At 39.9% G+C, this 17,291-nt stretch overlaps 1 protein-coding gene across 9 annotated transcripts in view; it reads right to left on the minus strand.

Annotated features, from left to right (window-relative positions):
• The window catches only part of FHIT (fragile histidine triad diadenosine triphosphatase), a 1,007,374-nt gene that overhangs the window by 782,613 nt on the left and 207,470 nt on the right, over window positions 1-17,291 (minus strand). Inside the window, exon 1 of one of the 9 annotated variants that reach the window (XM_065550628.1) lies at window positions 13,111-13,321. The exons of the other annotated variants lie outside the window; for them this stretch is intronic. The gene's annotated coding sequence lies outside the window, so the exon portion shown is untranslated. Of the gene's footprint in view, window positions 1-13,110; window positions 13,322-17,291 lie in introns of those variants that run through there. 9 annotated transcript variants of the gene reach the window in all.

Genomic DNA, 17,291 nt, shown 5'->3' on the forward strand with positions numbered 1-17,291 from the left:
ATTCCGAGTAATTTTCATATCACTGTTTTCATGAAAAATATTTCATCAGCTGTGTAAGTGGGATTTTTACAAATAGAAAGGTTTGTGATTGAAAGGCCTATGATCACTGCACCTAATCCAGCCTGTTATTCACAGTTTAACTGCCCCAAGAGTTCCCCCCACCCCCCGAACACAACAGAAAATAGAATTTAGCTGTTTTATGGGGCCTTCAATTGCTAGAAAAGAAAGTCTAGAACATGCCCCAAGAACATGCAGTGAACGTAAACCTCTCTCTCTCTCTCTCTCTCTCTCTCTCTCTCTCTCTCGGAAGGGTCTTCAGAATAAGAGAAAATATATTGGATCACGGTTCATGGGAAATGCAAATACTTTTAGGAGTAAATTCACAATTAGAGGAACAATAGGGAAGAGATAAAACCACAAATAGGCTTAGAGTACAGACAGAGCAAAACTAAGTAAGAATAACAGAAAATCAAGGGTCTAGAGCTTAATAGAACATCATGAATCCTTCCTAGACATCCAAAGAACACTGACAAGTCTCACTGTAGAGAAAACAAAAGCTATTAGGTGCTTTCTTAAATGTAACTAAGCTGGGCCCTTTGCCTAGCATTCTTGCACATATTTTGGACTTTAGACCAAATATCGTTCTCAGTTACATGCATATGACCCACTGACTTGACTTTCATTGAGTTGCATGTGTTTACCAGACTGCAGAATTTGGCTTTAAGATTCTCTGAGTAACTTCTTCATTTCTCTACTAAACCAAAAGCACCAACACGCTCATAAAGACTAGTTAAAAAGGGAGGCTCATGATAGGAGAAATGGGTTTTGTTCTCAGTTCTTCCAGGGACCCACTGTGTAATCTTTGATGAGTCACCTACTGTGTTTTAGTCTTACGCTGGCCTACTCATAAAAGTTTTACCAGCATAGGTATGTTGGTTAGAGGTGTGATTTTTTTTTAAACTGACTGTTATGCCAGTAAAAGCCCTAGAGTAGACCCAGCTATACTGGCAAAAAAGGTGCCTTATATTGGAGTAAGCTATACTGCTATTGGTCACCTTTGTACTGGTACAACTGTGTCCACACTAGAAGGGGATTGGCACTTCAACTATGTTGACATAGTTGAAGTGACAAAACTTAAGTGTAGCTAAGCCCACAGTTTCCCCATCTATAAAATGGAAGCAATGCCCCATTTGTCATGTATTTGGAGATTCCCAAATGAATAGTTTAACACAAGTGTAAAATACCACTATTATTAAACATTTCACTCAGATCATCTGTCAAATTGTCTTCTCTCAAGAGTAAATCTCAATCTTGTCAATATCAAGTGTATTTTACTGGTCCTTGAATTTTTATTGCTTATGCCATTATGACTACATATTGTACTCTCCTGGTGCACTCATTACTTTGTATATTTTCTTCATCTGCAAAAAAAAAAAAATCATATTCTGGTTCACAAACAAAAGCATCCCATGGCTGGCCAACTCCCTAAGGGAATCACCTCCTTAACAACTATTGTTTCCCTTATCCAATGATATATGAGCTCTTTTCAAATCAAATCAGGGCTGCGCTGGATTTGCTATTTAGTTTCTTTGGGAAGGGGGCTGTAATTTCTTAAAAGGATGATAAAGACGCTTAGCCCATGGCCTGAGAATGGAATTCAGCCAAACCCTTAACCTACTATCACTCACACTCCTTCACCCAAAGCATCAGAATCAATTTGCCAAATAGGATTTCAAGGTATCAGTAGCCAAAAGGCACAGTCAAAATTATTTCTGTCTATTTCACGGAAAGCAAAATTCTCAACCAATAATCGTATCATATACAGAAAACCAGTGCATTAAAATTCAAAGCTGTATCTAAGTCATTTTGAATATTCCTGTTTCCCCTGTTTTGGATAATCATTGCTCCCATGCACATTTAAAATAATATCAGAACACTATGGTTACTGATGGCAGAAATAGTTACAGTTTCTTTAAATACATTGTCCTATTTTTTTAGGCTCCAGCACTGACCAGTTTCAGTCTTATAATGGGACTCTCTGAGGGAAGTCCAGTGCCTAGTCATCTTACTGGAGCCCCCAGTAAGTTATTTAGGCAAGTTCCCCTAGTAGGATGAGATTAAGAAACAGCATCCAAGATTCCTAGACTGAGAGGAAGGGAGTGGTATCTTTAGTATACTAGAGACAGAGAATGAGAGTTTTATAGAAGAAATAGCCTATAATCATTTGCTAAATTCTTTTAGGAAGCCCAAGAAGCAGCCACAAAAATTAAGTCTCTTGCAGAATATGCCCAAAACACAACAAACAAGAACAGCATAAAAATATCTTGTAGTACTGAAAGTTTGTTAAACTAATTCAGCCAACTAGCTGTCTCACAAAAGGCTGCTGAGAAACGTGCATACTTAGTGAAGTTTGTTGGTACACAATTTAAAGTCCATTACCAAGATTTTAACATCCTCCGTCCTTTTGAAGTATCACTTGGGTATTCTTCTTTCATCCCCCAAATGAGGCAATTCATCAGATTCTTACTGATGGAGCTTCGAGGAGGGTCTAATTTTGAAATACATATGGAACTGTGAATCTCTGTTTAGGTAATACAAATAAATCTACTCTCCGAAGTATTGCCTTCTTAATCATCTTTAAATACAATGTATCTATCAGTACAGCCTGTGACTCCAATTTTCTTTGTTGAAATTATGGAAAGAAGGAGAGAATTTATGTAGGAGGAATTCTAACTGTGATGGCTTCAAATGGATGATCGGTGAAAGATTTTTAAGGACCACAGCAAGATGCAAGAACAGGGCCTTCTTACATACAGATGGTAATCTATCGAGAACTGATCATTAACAAAAGTCTGGGCATTTTTTGCCATTGCAGGCAAAAATTTGTCAAGCCTTACTTCTGGCACAATAAATACTTGTTTGCCACGCAGTCGCTGGTAAAATCTCCTACACTTCAGGTTCTCTCTTTCTAATTCAAGGCCTGTTAGAGCATGAGAAAATCTTTTGATAGCAACTTTTCTATTCCCACTGAAGAAAAAAAAAATGTATTGATGACTCCCCCTTCCCCCACTTTAGTTCTAGAAAGAACCACCAAAGGAAAGGTAGAAAGAAATGAGTCACAAAGACGGTAAATGGAACTGTTCCTCAAAAAGAGATCTTTACTGAGGAAGAAAAAGGCATAAACATCATTCAATACCTTTCATGTGACCTCCCCACACTCTGTGCACACAGAAGGAACTTTTAAGTTTGGCAAGTCACCTTGTGTCAGAAGAATATTTAATGACTGTTACATAAAAGTGAAAGTTGTTGCCTTAAGGGAGACCTGTGTTTTCTGTGCAGCTTTTGTTATCCTACTGTGCCTTCTTCTTGAGACAGCATGTTCCTTCCACAGAGAGCGCCAGCAGCCTTTTTCGTGTGGGGCTGAGTATGTGCCACAGCACAATTTAACCAAGCTGTCCAAGCTAAGATAGCTGGAGCCTGCGCATAGGTGATTCTGCCAGCTGATTCTAAACAATTTCTCTCCATATTGTTAACTGCTGCTTACAGGCTAACAAACCCTCATCACTAATTAAAAGAATGCCCATTTTGTTTGGACTGAATGGTATCAAACTCCATTTTCCTGCAATTAAAAAGGATACTTTACTGTAACAGTCTGATTGCTGCAATTCTTTTACAGACAATCAGGATTACTCACCCTCTGAATTTAACTACAGCTCACACACAACCGGCCAAATTGAGCCTATTCATAAAATCACTGAAGAAAAAAAAATGGGTGGCAGATATAGCCCAAGTACTGCAGAATCAGGTCCAGTCAGAGTGAAGTCAATACTATTGGCTCGATGCAAAGCTCACTGAAGTTAATGGAAAGACTCACATTGGTTTCAAAGGGCTTTAGATCAGGTGGTGTCAAAGACTGAAGATCTGCTACAATCTCAGTCATGTCATTTACACGCAGCAGCTTCACACTGGGGCAAAGTTTCTTCTGGAGCTCCACAGGACGGGGAGCAGTGCAGCCATGGCTGCACCACCTATGAAAAATGCAACATACTCTACCCTGTGCACTTGGCACTGGCTCACCTCATTCCGGCTCCTTTGGGGGTGTCTTGTATTCTGGGACACACAGAGATCAGTCCCTTCACTCAAGGGAGAAAAGTACCAATTACTCTTCTGCACAGATGTACACGATGGCAGATGGAGTGCTCTGTGTGTTGGCTCCCTGTAAAACCACATAGCATCTGGGTACAACCTGGCTCAGTATCTGCAGTTAGTTTCCAAAGAGATCCATCCCCAAGAAATCTTGAAGATGTAAGTGCTATTTTAAGTATGCAATAAGCAACATTAAAGAACAGGAGTACTTGTGGCACCTTAGAGACTAACAAATTTATTAGAGCATAAGCTTTCGTGGGCTACTGCCCACTTCTTCGGCTGCATATAGAGTGGAATAAATATCGAGGAGCTCTAATAAATTTGTTAGTCTCTAAGGTGCCACAAGTACTCCTGTTCTTTTTGCGGATACAGACTAACATGGCTGCTACTCTGAAACCAACATTAAAGAGAGAATTCTTATGGATTGAATTAACACTAGGTTAGCAATTAACTTCCCACCACCCCAAATTGCTAACATTTTCATATGGACCAAACATTCAGCACTGTACTCTTACCTGCCCAATTAGTGATCAGATGATGACCCAAGGCACAAACAATTCTGAATGCAAAAATTTAATTCCAATATGTATAACAAAAATTAGAGATATATACCTGCTTATTCCAAGCCCAGAGGAAACTCAAAATCTGAATCCAATCAAATTAGATTAGAAAAAAATAAAAACAAAAATCAATAGCACTGCTGTGAATGGTAACCCCAAGCCAAAGTCTTTGTTTGCCTGGAGATAAGGTTGCTCAAAAACAAATCCCACTAACACAATCACCAATTAAATATTATTACCTAACTCTTATATAGCACTTTTCATCCATAGATCTCAAAGTGCTTTACAAAGGAGCTCAGGCTTAGCGATATCACTTACAAAAACTCTCTTTCACAACCCTTAGCACCCAAGTACCTCACCATCCAAACACATTCGGAATCCTCGTTTTCACAACGACTTCCTTACACGTCTGACAGAGCCAACCACAAGGCACACCCCACATTCCTCCACACTCAAATGCGGAGCTTTAACTCTATCCACAGCTAACACCGCACTCATTCTTTATAGACAAATGGGATACAATTTTCAAAACACACATAAGTGATTCATGCATTTTTGAAAATTACACTTATATACACCGGGGTGAAGCCTCTCATTTGTCATTTCTGCATGAGATACTAAGAGGTTACAGTTTAGATTCTACATTTCAGTCTGACACAAGAGGATTTGATGTGGGAATTTTCCATGGTTTCTCTTCTTCCAATATAATTTCCAGCTAAGACAGAAATTTTACCATGTTCAGCAAATTTATAAGTGCTATATTCAATGCCTATTGACATACATCTTTTACTATTGAGGTAACATGGGGAGGAGGGAAGAAGTGTGAGATAGGGAAAAATAATGAAAAAAATGTTTTCAATTTAAATTTTATATCTTAAGTTATTGTAGAGTTGCTGGCACTATTATAATTTTTACCATGTTCCACTCTAGAAGTGGCTGCAATTTGATGGTGGGTGAAGTGCTCCAAATACAAGATGTATATAGTTGGTACTTCTATAAAGCTTGAGTCTTGTGAAAGAGGATATGTAAAATCAATGAGTCAATAATACTGAGCCCTCGAGATGGTGATTGCTGGGCTGTGGAAGGAGAAACATCCTGAAAGAGTCCTTTCTTTTTTGTCTCATTCTTCTGCTTTTTTAAAATATATTTATCTTCTTTTGTTCTCACAGAAGCTCCTCACAATTAGCCTCTCTCTGTGATCGTTCAGGTAAAGAGAAAACACAAAAGTCCTTTTCACAGAGCTTTGAAAAACAGAGTGAGACACACTGGCATTGTAGAAATTTGTTTCTGTAGCAAAATTATAATTCTGTGTTTGATATCATTATCCAATGCTACAGAATTGTGATATCATAAATGCAGTACCACACACTTCAGAATAAAGAGGCTGTGAGAGAATCTTTAATTCATCATGAAGGCAAATCCTACAGGGCCTAGTTCTTTGCAGATTTATCCAGGTGGCATTCAATCTCCAGGTACATAAGACAGTCTGTCTAGATGTTCAATCTATGTCTGTCACTGGTGATCTGATCATGCCACAGAAGATTTATTGATGATCACATGATTCCTGACCACATAGCAGCATTCCTCATTTAACACGTTATTAGGATGGAAAACCAATGAACAACAATGTCTGTACCAAGAAAGCTGCCAAAGCATACCATTGCTAATGGAGATGATTGCTGCATTTGGATAGAAATATCTCATTGCCGATCTAATCCTGACACTCAGTATGTCTTTAGTTAATTACAGCTAGTCAAATAAAAGACCAGAGGAAATTGTTAAAAATATGAATGATAAATAGATCTATATCTTTAGTAAGACATTTGAATGTTTTCCCCTACACAAAATTCCCCTTTTTAAAAGTATGTTAACGTTTGGTTTTTGTTTAAACAAATGCACACTTACTGTGTGATTAAAAGAAAGACTTTACCAGCTGGTCAATTCTTCTTAGCCTTTAAATTTTTTAGTGAAATATTTGGGGAAATAATTTGCCTTAATGCACAATCCTTTGCAAAAAAAAAACAAAAAAAAAACCACACTCCACTACGTTTTTGGTACACTGAAGGATTATACCTATTCTACCTATTCGTAAAATGCTTAATTATTGTTCCAAGAAGTCTGTATAGGCTGTCCTGTTGAAGAAATCTTACAGTTTATCAGCTTTTGTGATTAAATTAAATGGGGCATTTTTGGAGGGTTTTATTTATTTAACATGATAAGGATCCCCTTAGAGAAGTTTACTGGATAGTACAGAAACACGAAGGTACAATAAGGGATGAAGCATAGAATAAGCTGTCTATATATGGCTTGAAAAAAGTCTCTTTGTATGATGATCCTACAATACTTTTAAATACGTATAAAACCTTGAATTTACAAACTAAAACTTCAGCAAAAACTGTTTCTAGAAGTTGTGGTTGAAATAAGAGTTCAGATTCTGCTCCCAGTTAATACCACTGTAAATCTGGAGTAGAGTAATCCACTGATTGAAGTCAGAGTAACTCCAGAGGATACACTTGGCTAAGAGGAGAAACTGGCCCAAAGATATTTTGAAGGGAGAAGCAAAGGCACTTTCTTCTTTTGAAATATAGTTTTTTTTTTAATTCTACTAAAGCCAATCAACTTTCTTTTTATTTAAAGACTATTGTACTCAAGATTTCCCAACATAGTAAGTGTATTATGCAGTATATGATATTAATGTTGACGGCATACAAATAAGGCTGAAAGTGTTAAGTTTTCAGAGGTTAACAAAATGCAGAGGTTAACCTTTCTGCCTGTCCGTATGCACTTTAGAACTGCTTACTGCTGCACATGTTTGTTAGTGGGAAAAAGTCTGGATGCATATTTGTTTTACATTAGTTTCAAACCCCTGCTGTGCAGAGCAGCATTGCACTTGCCCCGTGACTGGAAATCACTGTAAATTAATTTTAGCAGATATATCAAGTACACAAATAAAGTGAAAATTAATGTACAGAAAATGCTGCCTGTTTTACAATCTTTTCTTTCCCTGTTTTTCTGGTTAAAGGCCCAATTCTGCAAATATCATTCATCTGAGCAATTTCCACTCATGTGAGAAGTCTTACAGGGTAAAATAAGAATTATTTCTGTATGGAAAGGTTGCAGAATGGGGCCTGAAATGTGTAGTTTATACTGGATTGTTTGTTACATTTTTGCCATAAAATACTAAATATGCAAAGCAGAGGAATTGACGCTGCAAAAGTTAAGTTTCTTACAGTATTTCCTGACTCTTTTCTTTAATGTTGCAACAATTTTTCATCTAAAATTCCTTTGCTTATTTAAGACAACAAAACTGCAATTTAATATTTTAAGTCCTCACCTTGGTGAGAGGAGGGAGAGTTCATACCTCAATTCCTGAATAAGGAATTCATCACTTTGCTCATGCTATTGGGCCCAGTGCTTTCAATGTATGTGACTAGTCTGAAGCCTGGTCTACACTAGAAAATTAGGTTGGTTTAAAACTAGGTCGGTCAGAGGCATGAACTATCCACACCCCTGAGGGGAGTTGTTAAGCCAGCCTAAGTCCCCATGTAGACAGCACCTGGTCGATGGAAGAATTCTTCTGCTGACCTAGCAACCGCCTCTCATGGTGTTGGATTACCTATGCTGATAGAAGAACTCCTCCTGTCAACGGAGGTAGCATCTACGCTGAAGTGCTACTGCTGTAGTGTTTGAGTGCAGACCTTATTCATGCAAGTGGTCCCATTAAAGTACAAAGATTACTCACATGAAAGTTAGAACAGAGAGAGTTTGGACTTGTTTGGGGACACAGTAGAACCTAGAACTGTGGATAGCTGGAACCATGAAGCAGGTCCCTGTTAAGTTAGGATTAGCATTCGCAGCATGAAGGTTTGCCTCTTCACAGTGCTCGCTCTCTCTCGGAATTTAAAAATGAAATCCATTATGTAAGCATGGATGTTCTTATTATCCAGATGTATATTTAACATCCCACTCAACTCTTGGTGTAACTCACTAACTCCATTGACTTCACTGGAGTTAAAATAATTCCCACTGGCTGAGAATCTAACCCTTGCTCTCAATGGTGTCTTAGGGCAGTGAGTACTGCAGGTTATTTATACATCGTACAAATATTATTCATTATTTTGTATGCCTATGTCAGGTCTCATCTTACTGTGTTCCTAAACTGTTTAGAGTCCAGGCTTGACAGAGAATAAAGTGCCGCTTAGTGAACCACCACTTCTTGAGCAGCTAGGTTGTTTTTTGCAGGTTTCCCATTTAATTACTGACCATGAGTATAGTTTAAGACCTGAGACAATCACAGTACAAGGAGGCATGGAAAATGCTAAGATTTTAAACTGGCAACAAAGAGGTCAATTTCAGATTGGATTGAGGCTTGGGTGTTCTCAATAATCAAAAAGCTACAAAAATCAGTCAGTATTTGAAGAGGCCCTGGAAGAATGATGAGCTAGATCAGCTTCTTTGCAGGTTTTTATTTGATCATTATAGTAAGACACTTCCCATAGAGACAAGTCACTCCTCTTAGGAAGGTGAACAAATATACAGGAGAGCAAATCCCATATGGACACATGGGCACATTGGCTGCTGGTGTAAAGTACAAAAAAAATATATGGAGAGAGATTGTAGGGATAGATTTCCAAAAAGCGCTCAGCCCTGCATTCAGGGCCAGTTTTCCAGAAGAGCTCATTCCCATTTAGGCACTTACATGGCCATATTTCCAACAACATTTTGTTCCCAGGAGCCCGTATTAAGAACAAGAGATTTAAACAGACTCTGTGCAAGCCCCAGGTCAGCATTGCATTTGGCACTGAAAAGGTCAGACATGAGAAGAGTACTTGCCTTTAGCTACCCCCGAGGAAATACAAGACAGAGCTTCAGTCTGCCCTTTTGGGGCCTGATCCAATGGCCTGCTGCAGTCAGTGGGAGTCTTTCCCTGAGCACTGCATCGGACGGACCCTTTCTGAGAAAGAGTCTCCACTGCACTTCAAGTCAAAGGTCGCCGAAGCAAGGCACCGTAGACTATGATACAGAAGAAAAAAATCACTGAATATGAACATTAGTCAGCTGGTTTCTATTTGGCAGAGAAATAAACCCAAAAGACGGGTTTCAGAGCAGCAGCCGTGTTAGTCTGTATCCGCAAAAAGAACAGGAGTATTTGTGGCACCTTAGAGACTAACAAATTTATTAGAGCATAAGCTTTCGTGGGCTACAGCCCACTTCTTCGGATGCGCATTAACAGGTAGACTTTTCTCCCTTCAATCTTTGTTTAAAGAGGAGAGTCTGTACTCCCCAAATTCTGTAGCATACATACTACAGGAAATTTGGCCGTACAGTGGCCATCACTGAACATTTACTAGCCACAGGAATTAAATCTACCACACATACATTCCCTTATTGTGGTATTTTTCATTCTTAGTACAGGAAATACTACTTATTCATTGTATGTCCATTTTAAAAAGGACTACTACAATACCGGTGTAATTATAAAAACCTGCATTATTGACTAACTTTGACCACATATCTCTGTATCTGTATCCAGAACTATAGGAAATCCTTGAAATGTGTGCTTTGTGTCCTTCAAAAACTGTAATGCTGTCTAAATACAGGCAGATAGCTATATGTCTACGGAGAGCTGAGAGGTAGAACAGATTAATAGTAGGAGGTCATAGCAGAGCACTTCAAAATAACACGGGAAAACATCTCTGAAAAACTTGTTTTAGAAACAAGTAGGGAAATGCAGTTTCTTCACTTGTTCTCCATCCTGCATGGAATCATGGGTTTTCCCCCCCCTTTAAGATATTATGACTATGCTGCATAATGAAGACAGAGTGGTTGTGTGGTTTTTTTTTTATCAGAGGGCATATAGAGAAAAGCACTTGCTTAGTAAGTTGTCCTGTAGAATTATTTTCCCTAAGTGCACCCATATGAAAATCCTTTAACAATCAGCATTTTTTGCTCTTTATATTATTCTTGCTCTCCATTTAGTAAACAAAACAAACAAATAAATAAATATTCACCATCTATATAGTCCCACAAGTTTTTTTTTAAATTGAAAACAAGTTTTCAAATACAAATGCTACAACTCAAGCGCCATTAACTTTTCATGACAATTTCTTCTTTTACTCCGAAATGTGTGGCTTGGTTTAAGATTGAGTTAATGATTAAAACCAAATGACAGGTGTCAGTCCCAGTAGGAATAGTGTTTTATGCATTTTAGATTTCAGCACATACTAGCAAAACAACAGAGAAGCAATTCTCTATGTTTAAACACGGAATAATCAGGCATTCTATTGTTTTCCAATACATTGTTATACCAAAATCAACTGTTAGCTCTGAATTTCCTAGTAGTCAATGAGGGTTCACATTTGTATACTCAATTCCTCTACTTGCCTGGCATGGAGTATTTGAGGACTGTAAAGGAGGCAGTGGTCTAGTGACTGGGACATGGGAATGGGAGACACAGAATCCTACGTTTTATTAATAACTCAGCGTGTGTACTTAGAAAAAAAGGGATACATGTACCTTCCTCTGTAAAGCATGCAGATCTAGAGATAAGCAGTAAGTGTAGACATTCCCCAGAACTCTCAAGAGCCCATCTCTTGGAGGTGGTACCAGCACAGCCTGAAAAAAAATTCTAGACCCCTCTTGCCAGTGGAAGTGGGCCAGTATGGCCTCCCTGGCTGGTGCTGGGGAAGAATTTCCTGGCCTTGGGGATAATAGATGCTGAAGGGATTAAATGACACCGCAAAATGACCTCAAGCTGCTCTGAGGAGCCACTAGGGGTTTTTCCCAGGGCCTCAACAAAGAGTTTCACTGCATCAGAGTGCCTGACTCAGGTTGACTCCAGCAGTGCTGTTTTTACAGCCCAGGGGGCATATTTCTTTGAGCCAGAGTGTAGTAGACATGAGACCTAGTGAAGTTCTCAGCCTTCTTTAAAAAGAAGAACAGGAGTACTTGTGGCACCTTAGAGACTAACAAATTTATTAGAGCATAAGCTTTCGTGGACTACAGCCCACTTCCGAATATGCATCCGAAGAAGTGGGCTGTAGTCCACGAAAGCTTATGCTCTAATAAATTTGTTAGTCTCTAAGGTGCCACAAGTACTCCTGTTCTTCTTTTTGCGGATACAGACTAACACGGCTGCTACTCTGAAGCCTTCTTTAAGGCACTCCTCCCAAGACTCTCTCTCTGCCACAGAGACCAAGATAGAGGCAGAGGAAGAAAATAGCAATAGTACCAAGAAAGGAGCCCTCAGAACCGCTGAGGAAACAAAGTGAACCTCTGAACAAAGTGAGAAAGGCAAGGAGCAATATGAGGGAAGATTACCAGACAGCGTGCAGATGATTGCTATACATTTAAATACAAATAAAATGAAACACTGACATATTTGAACATTCGTAGGGTTCAATATGACCCAAGATACCAAGGATCTGCTGCATCACAAAATTGCCTATCTTGGCTCTATGGGAAATCAACCTGTAGAAAAGAAGTCAGCAAGCTGTACTGTGTGCACACAAATGCAGGGTACATTGACCTGAACAGAAAAGAACTCATGAATTAAGCTCAGTTTTGCAATTGTTATTTTGCAAGGTCGTACTGACTCTTTCAAAGCTCACTCTGGTTATAGAAGAGCACTAGTTACATGGTGGGTGCAAAGTGTCCAGCTGTTCTGAAGGACCTGGAATAGGATTACATGGAGAGAACAAACAAACAGCCTAATATAAAAAGGAAAGTGAAAACTATGACCTTCACACAGATAAACATTTAAAGCAGCCAAAGGGACAAGAGAAAGAACAGATTTCAGTATCTAGGGGACACCGAAGAAGGGAGAAGAAGTCTTCCACCAGTATACATAACATGGGCACATTGAAGAAAAACATCAAATTCATCATTAAGAACATGTTGATTAACTCTACCATCACCGTTAAAGTCTATACACAGCTTTTAGAGGTATTAAGGAGAATAGCTAAATTTACAGGAGAAAAAAACATATTGATATAAGCACTTTTATTCTGGAATAACTGCATCTACAGTAGTGGATTGTACTAATTTAACTACGGTATATCTGATTCTAAAGCACTACAATTAAACCAGTACCAAAACTGTCAATAAGCTATCCCCCATCTAGGAAAAGGGAATTAAGCTACATTCGTGAACATTTCCAGACCCCATAATTTAGCCCTGAAATCACAGTGGAAAACTGACTTCCAAGTAACCCTTTCCTATGCGCATCCAGAGAGGATTTTATATAATCAGATTATGAAGATCCAAGATAAGAGCTTCACTTCTCCCTATAAGGAAGAAACTATCAAACTTGTTATTCAAAGTGTGTTCTGTTTTAAACAATAACTGCAGAAAACCTGCATCTTCTTACTTAACAGAACTGTATTCACAATCTTTATCATTTTACCTTGAGTTTTCACTACTTTTTTCCCCATTAGCACTGGAGAGACAACACAGCAAACAGAGAGCTTGCCTTCATTCTTGTGCACCAACAAACTAACGCATTGAGTTTCAATCAACTGCACATGTGCAATCCAAAGGACAGCAGTGGAGCTGCATAGGTGTAACTAATGCCCTAATTTGGCCTGCAAAGACTTTGTTACATGTGCAGAGCTTCCAGATTGAGTTTCCATGGCTAGAATTTAGAAAAAAGGATATTTTTACTTTTAAACTTGACCAAACATTTGATATGAAAATTGACATCTAGTATGGAACATCATGGTCCCTTTTTACAATCAATTTTCAGCGCCGGACTCCTTTATAAATATTCAAACTGTCGCAAAGCCTTACAGGAACACTCTGATATCAGAGCATAATTTGGTACCAGTATCCTTCTCATCCTTGGCCCATGTGCTAAAATGGCAACCCAGCTTGCCAATGAATGCCAGCAGTGGTGGGGATTTTTCCAAACCTATATTTACAAAAGCTCCCTTTAATTTGAAATACCTGTCTGTGTCCTGGCCTGGGAACATTTTAATCTAAAGCAGCATTTTAACAACACATAGCACATTAGCACCTTTGATCCACTAGTGCTGTTAGTCTAGCAAACAATTAGCACTATTATCACCTAATCAAATGCTATTTAACCAATGTTATAACAACCTCAAAGTGCAGGTCTTATAAGGGGAGCTGTTTATATGTGTTTTTTATATAAAGTATGCATCACAGATGACCCAAAAGTTCTGAAGATGAAAGTTATTGTAAGACATGAGTTTGACTATTACTTTTCTTGGTTTAAATAAATGAATATGTAACATTGTGCAATATGACTACTGTTGTATGTGATCCTTGCTTGCTAACGATGCTGTTTATATGTGCCCTCATTTTTTTTATTTTTACTTTTCCAAAAGTTTCAGATGCAGCTGAATCCTTCAGATAATTGCAAACCTACTGTAAGTGCCATGTAGAATTATACTAGGCAGACACTTTATACAGTACCCTCACTCACCTTTCTCCTTTGAGTTAACACAAAGGATACCCTCAGAATGAGCACCTGCTACCTACCTCAGGTTACCTACCTACCTCTTTATTACCAATCTCATGCTGTTGTTATGCTGGAAGCTGTTAATGACAGCCATCAAGGACATCTTTGGTCTGTAGACAATAACTAACCTGCTTAAACCTGATGGAAGTGCTACACTGCCTTCATACAGGCTAAATGAAAGGAGCAATTAAATGCTCCTTTATGTAATGATAACTTGAACAATGGAAGCCACTGCCCATTGAGCCCAATGGGAAGGCCTAAGGCAGTGTTTCCCAAACTTGGGACGCCGCTTGTGTAGGGAAAGCCCCCAGCGGGGCGGGCCGGTTTGTTTACCTGCCGCGTCCGCAGATCCAGCTGATTGCGGCTCCCACTGGCCACGGTTCGCTGCTCCAGGCCAATGGGAGCTGCTAGAAGTGGCAGCCAGTACATCCCTCGGCCCATGCTGCTTCCAGCCGCTCCCATTGGCCTGGAGCAGCGAACCGCGGCCAGTGGGAGACGCAATCGGCCGGACCTGCGGACGCGGCAGGTAAACAAACCGGCCCGGCCCGCCGGGGGCTTTCCCTGCACAAGCGGCGTCCCAAGTTTGGGAAACACTGGCCTAAGCAATAACTCTCTCAGGGACAGAGAGATTTCCCTGGGTCTGACTCTGGGACAAGGGGCCTGACTACTTGTAGGTGGGTATGTATGTGGTGCAGAAAGCAAGAAAGGGCAGTCCTGAGCACAGACTTGAGACACGGGCAGCCTGTGACTCCCGCATTTGGAGAGGCGAGGTACCAGCGCCGGAAGCTCTCTAGAAGTGAGGGGCCACACCCCCTGCTCCGCCCAAAGGCTTGCCCCGCTCGGCCTCCACCCCAGCCCCTCTCCCCCCCCCCCCCCGCTCCACCCATGCTTTGCCCGAGGCTGGCCACTCGCACCTCTTTGTGCCCTCCCACCCCACCACCACTCTTTGTGCTCTCCCCCAAGGCCCTGGGGGCGGGGCCTCGAGGGAGGAAGAGGCAGAGTCGGGATAGGAAGAGCAGAAGAGCAGCAGCACCGGCAGGGCTGTGAGCAGAGGACGAGTCGGAGCGGGGCCTTGGTGGAGAGCACGGGCGGGACCATGGACGCTTTCGACGCTGAGGCTCCAAAGCGGCAGGCCAGCATGTCTCCAAAGGGAGGTGTGCCGTGTCCTATGTTGGGAGGCTTAGCCTCCCCCGCCCTCTTATGCCCGCTGCCCATGGCTTGAGACAGAGTTCCTTTGGTCACAAGACCTGCTAGAAAGACAAGCTTGGATTTCTGAGCAAGGAAACTGGCGGCTGCTGTTTGTTCCAGCTGTGCTCGGGGAAACGGGACATTGTGTGCGTTCTTTATAAATAAACAGAACTGCACCAAACAATGTATCTGACTCACATCATCAGATTCTCCTTCTAATGGAAACAACTGGCAAGACCCAAAATACTAGCTAACCACTTGGCCAAGGAGCAAGAGTATCTAGGCGCTGCCTCTACAAAGCAACTTTTGAAAAGTTAACAGTTTTTTGTTTTAAAAACATCACATCACACTATCCATGTTATGTACTCTAATGATTTTTTCAGGTTTCACAATATTTGATTGTTTTTCTTAAAGCCCCAACTTCCAAAATCCTCCGATTAGATGGGAATCTCTGCTTTTGTTTTTCAAAGAAGAGTTTCTAGCTCTCATGGTTGTGGAGAAAAGCTTGAAAATGTGACCCAACTGAAACCCAAGAGTTCTAAAACCAAAAAAAAGCCAATAAAAAGACTCCTCCAAGTTGTGTGTGTGTGTTTAAGACCTCATGTTTGAACCAATCTCATAACGTTGGGGGGGGGGGTTAGTTCATGATTTTTGAACACTTGGGGCAGGCAGTACCGCAGTATAAAATAATATGTTAAATCATCTTGAGACATGTAGTGAAAAATATATGTTCCTGAGATACAAACCAAATCCTTCAGTCAGCAATGTGATTCATAGTGCTTGAAAATATGAAGTCTTTCATGAAAAATACTAAACATAGTTTAACAGCAAAAGCTTTGGTTTAAAAAAAAAAAAAGTATATTTCATACGTTGCTTCATACCAAGTCTTTATTAAACTCCATAATTTCAAAGGTTGGAATATTGTGTTGTTCTGTTTTCCCTGGAGTTGTTCATATTTGCATATTTTTTACACATTCTGCGAAATTAATATAGACTTTTGTGTCTTGTACTTAGGTAATAAAACTTGCATTTTTACCTTTCACAGATATGAGTAATGTAGATCGAACACCCAGAGGGACTTTACAATGCATACTGGAGCTTTATTCTTTGTATATTTAATTTTTTTCACACTAACACATTAAATAAAGATTAATAAACCTTTACAGGGCACAGCAGCCTTTCAAATGACAAAATTCATGCTGATGAAGCCATGCCCCACACAAATGACCTAAGTTCTGTAATATATAATGAAAATTCTACTTTCTTACTGCTTTTCAAATCAAACAATGCCCTGCAGCATTTCACGTTTAGAAAAAGTTTTAAAACCTTTTAGCACCTTTTTAAAAACAGGTCCTAAAAGCTACATTTAAAAAAAGTCACAGGTTCTTTATTTTAAATGTTTATTCATTTTAAGAATTGTCCCAAACTTGACATTCTTCAAACATAATCCACTACCAGGGGAACCAGTGAAACAAATATTGGTGTAGAAGGATCAGGGTTTATGTCAGCACTGCCCAGATGCTGCAGCAGGGACCAAATGCCCTTTAAAGAATCTTCAGATTTCCAGCAGCCATACTATGCAATTGTTCCTAAATTCCAGGTAGCTTTGCTCTTTGAGAGGCTCGTGCATCGCCAGGGCCTCAGAAGGGGAAATTTGTGCTTTATTAAAAAAACAACAACAAAAGCTTGAGGCTTGTTCTGGATTCTTTTCAGGGTCCTGGTTTGATGGAAAATGTGTTAAAATGTGTATTGCGAAACACTGTCCTCTGGATGACTGTGGGCCAGATAGTATCACGATGCCCTGTGAGCAAAGCCAATCCTAGCCTATGGCTGCTGAATGAGAGAGACACCAATCGAGAACTTTTGCTGGCCTAAGGAATCTAACTCTAAGTTCTCCGTCTGCCCTGCTGCAACTT

This window comes from Chrysemys picta, chromosome 7, assembly GCF_011386835.1.
Source record: "Chrysemys picta bellii isolate R12L10 chromosome 7, ASM1138683v2, whole genome shotgun sequence".
NCBI classification, from domain to species: Eukaryota; Metazoa; Chordata; order Testudines; family Emydidae; genus Chrysemys; species Chrysemys picta.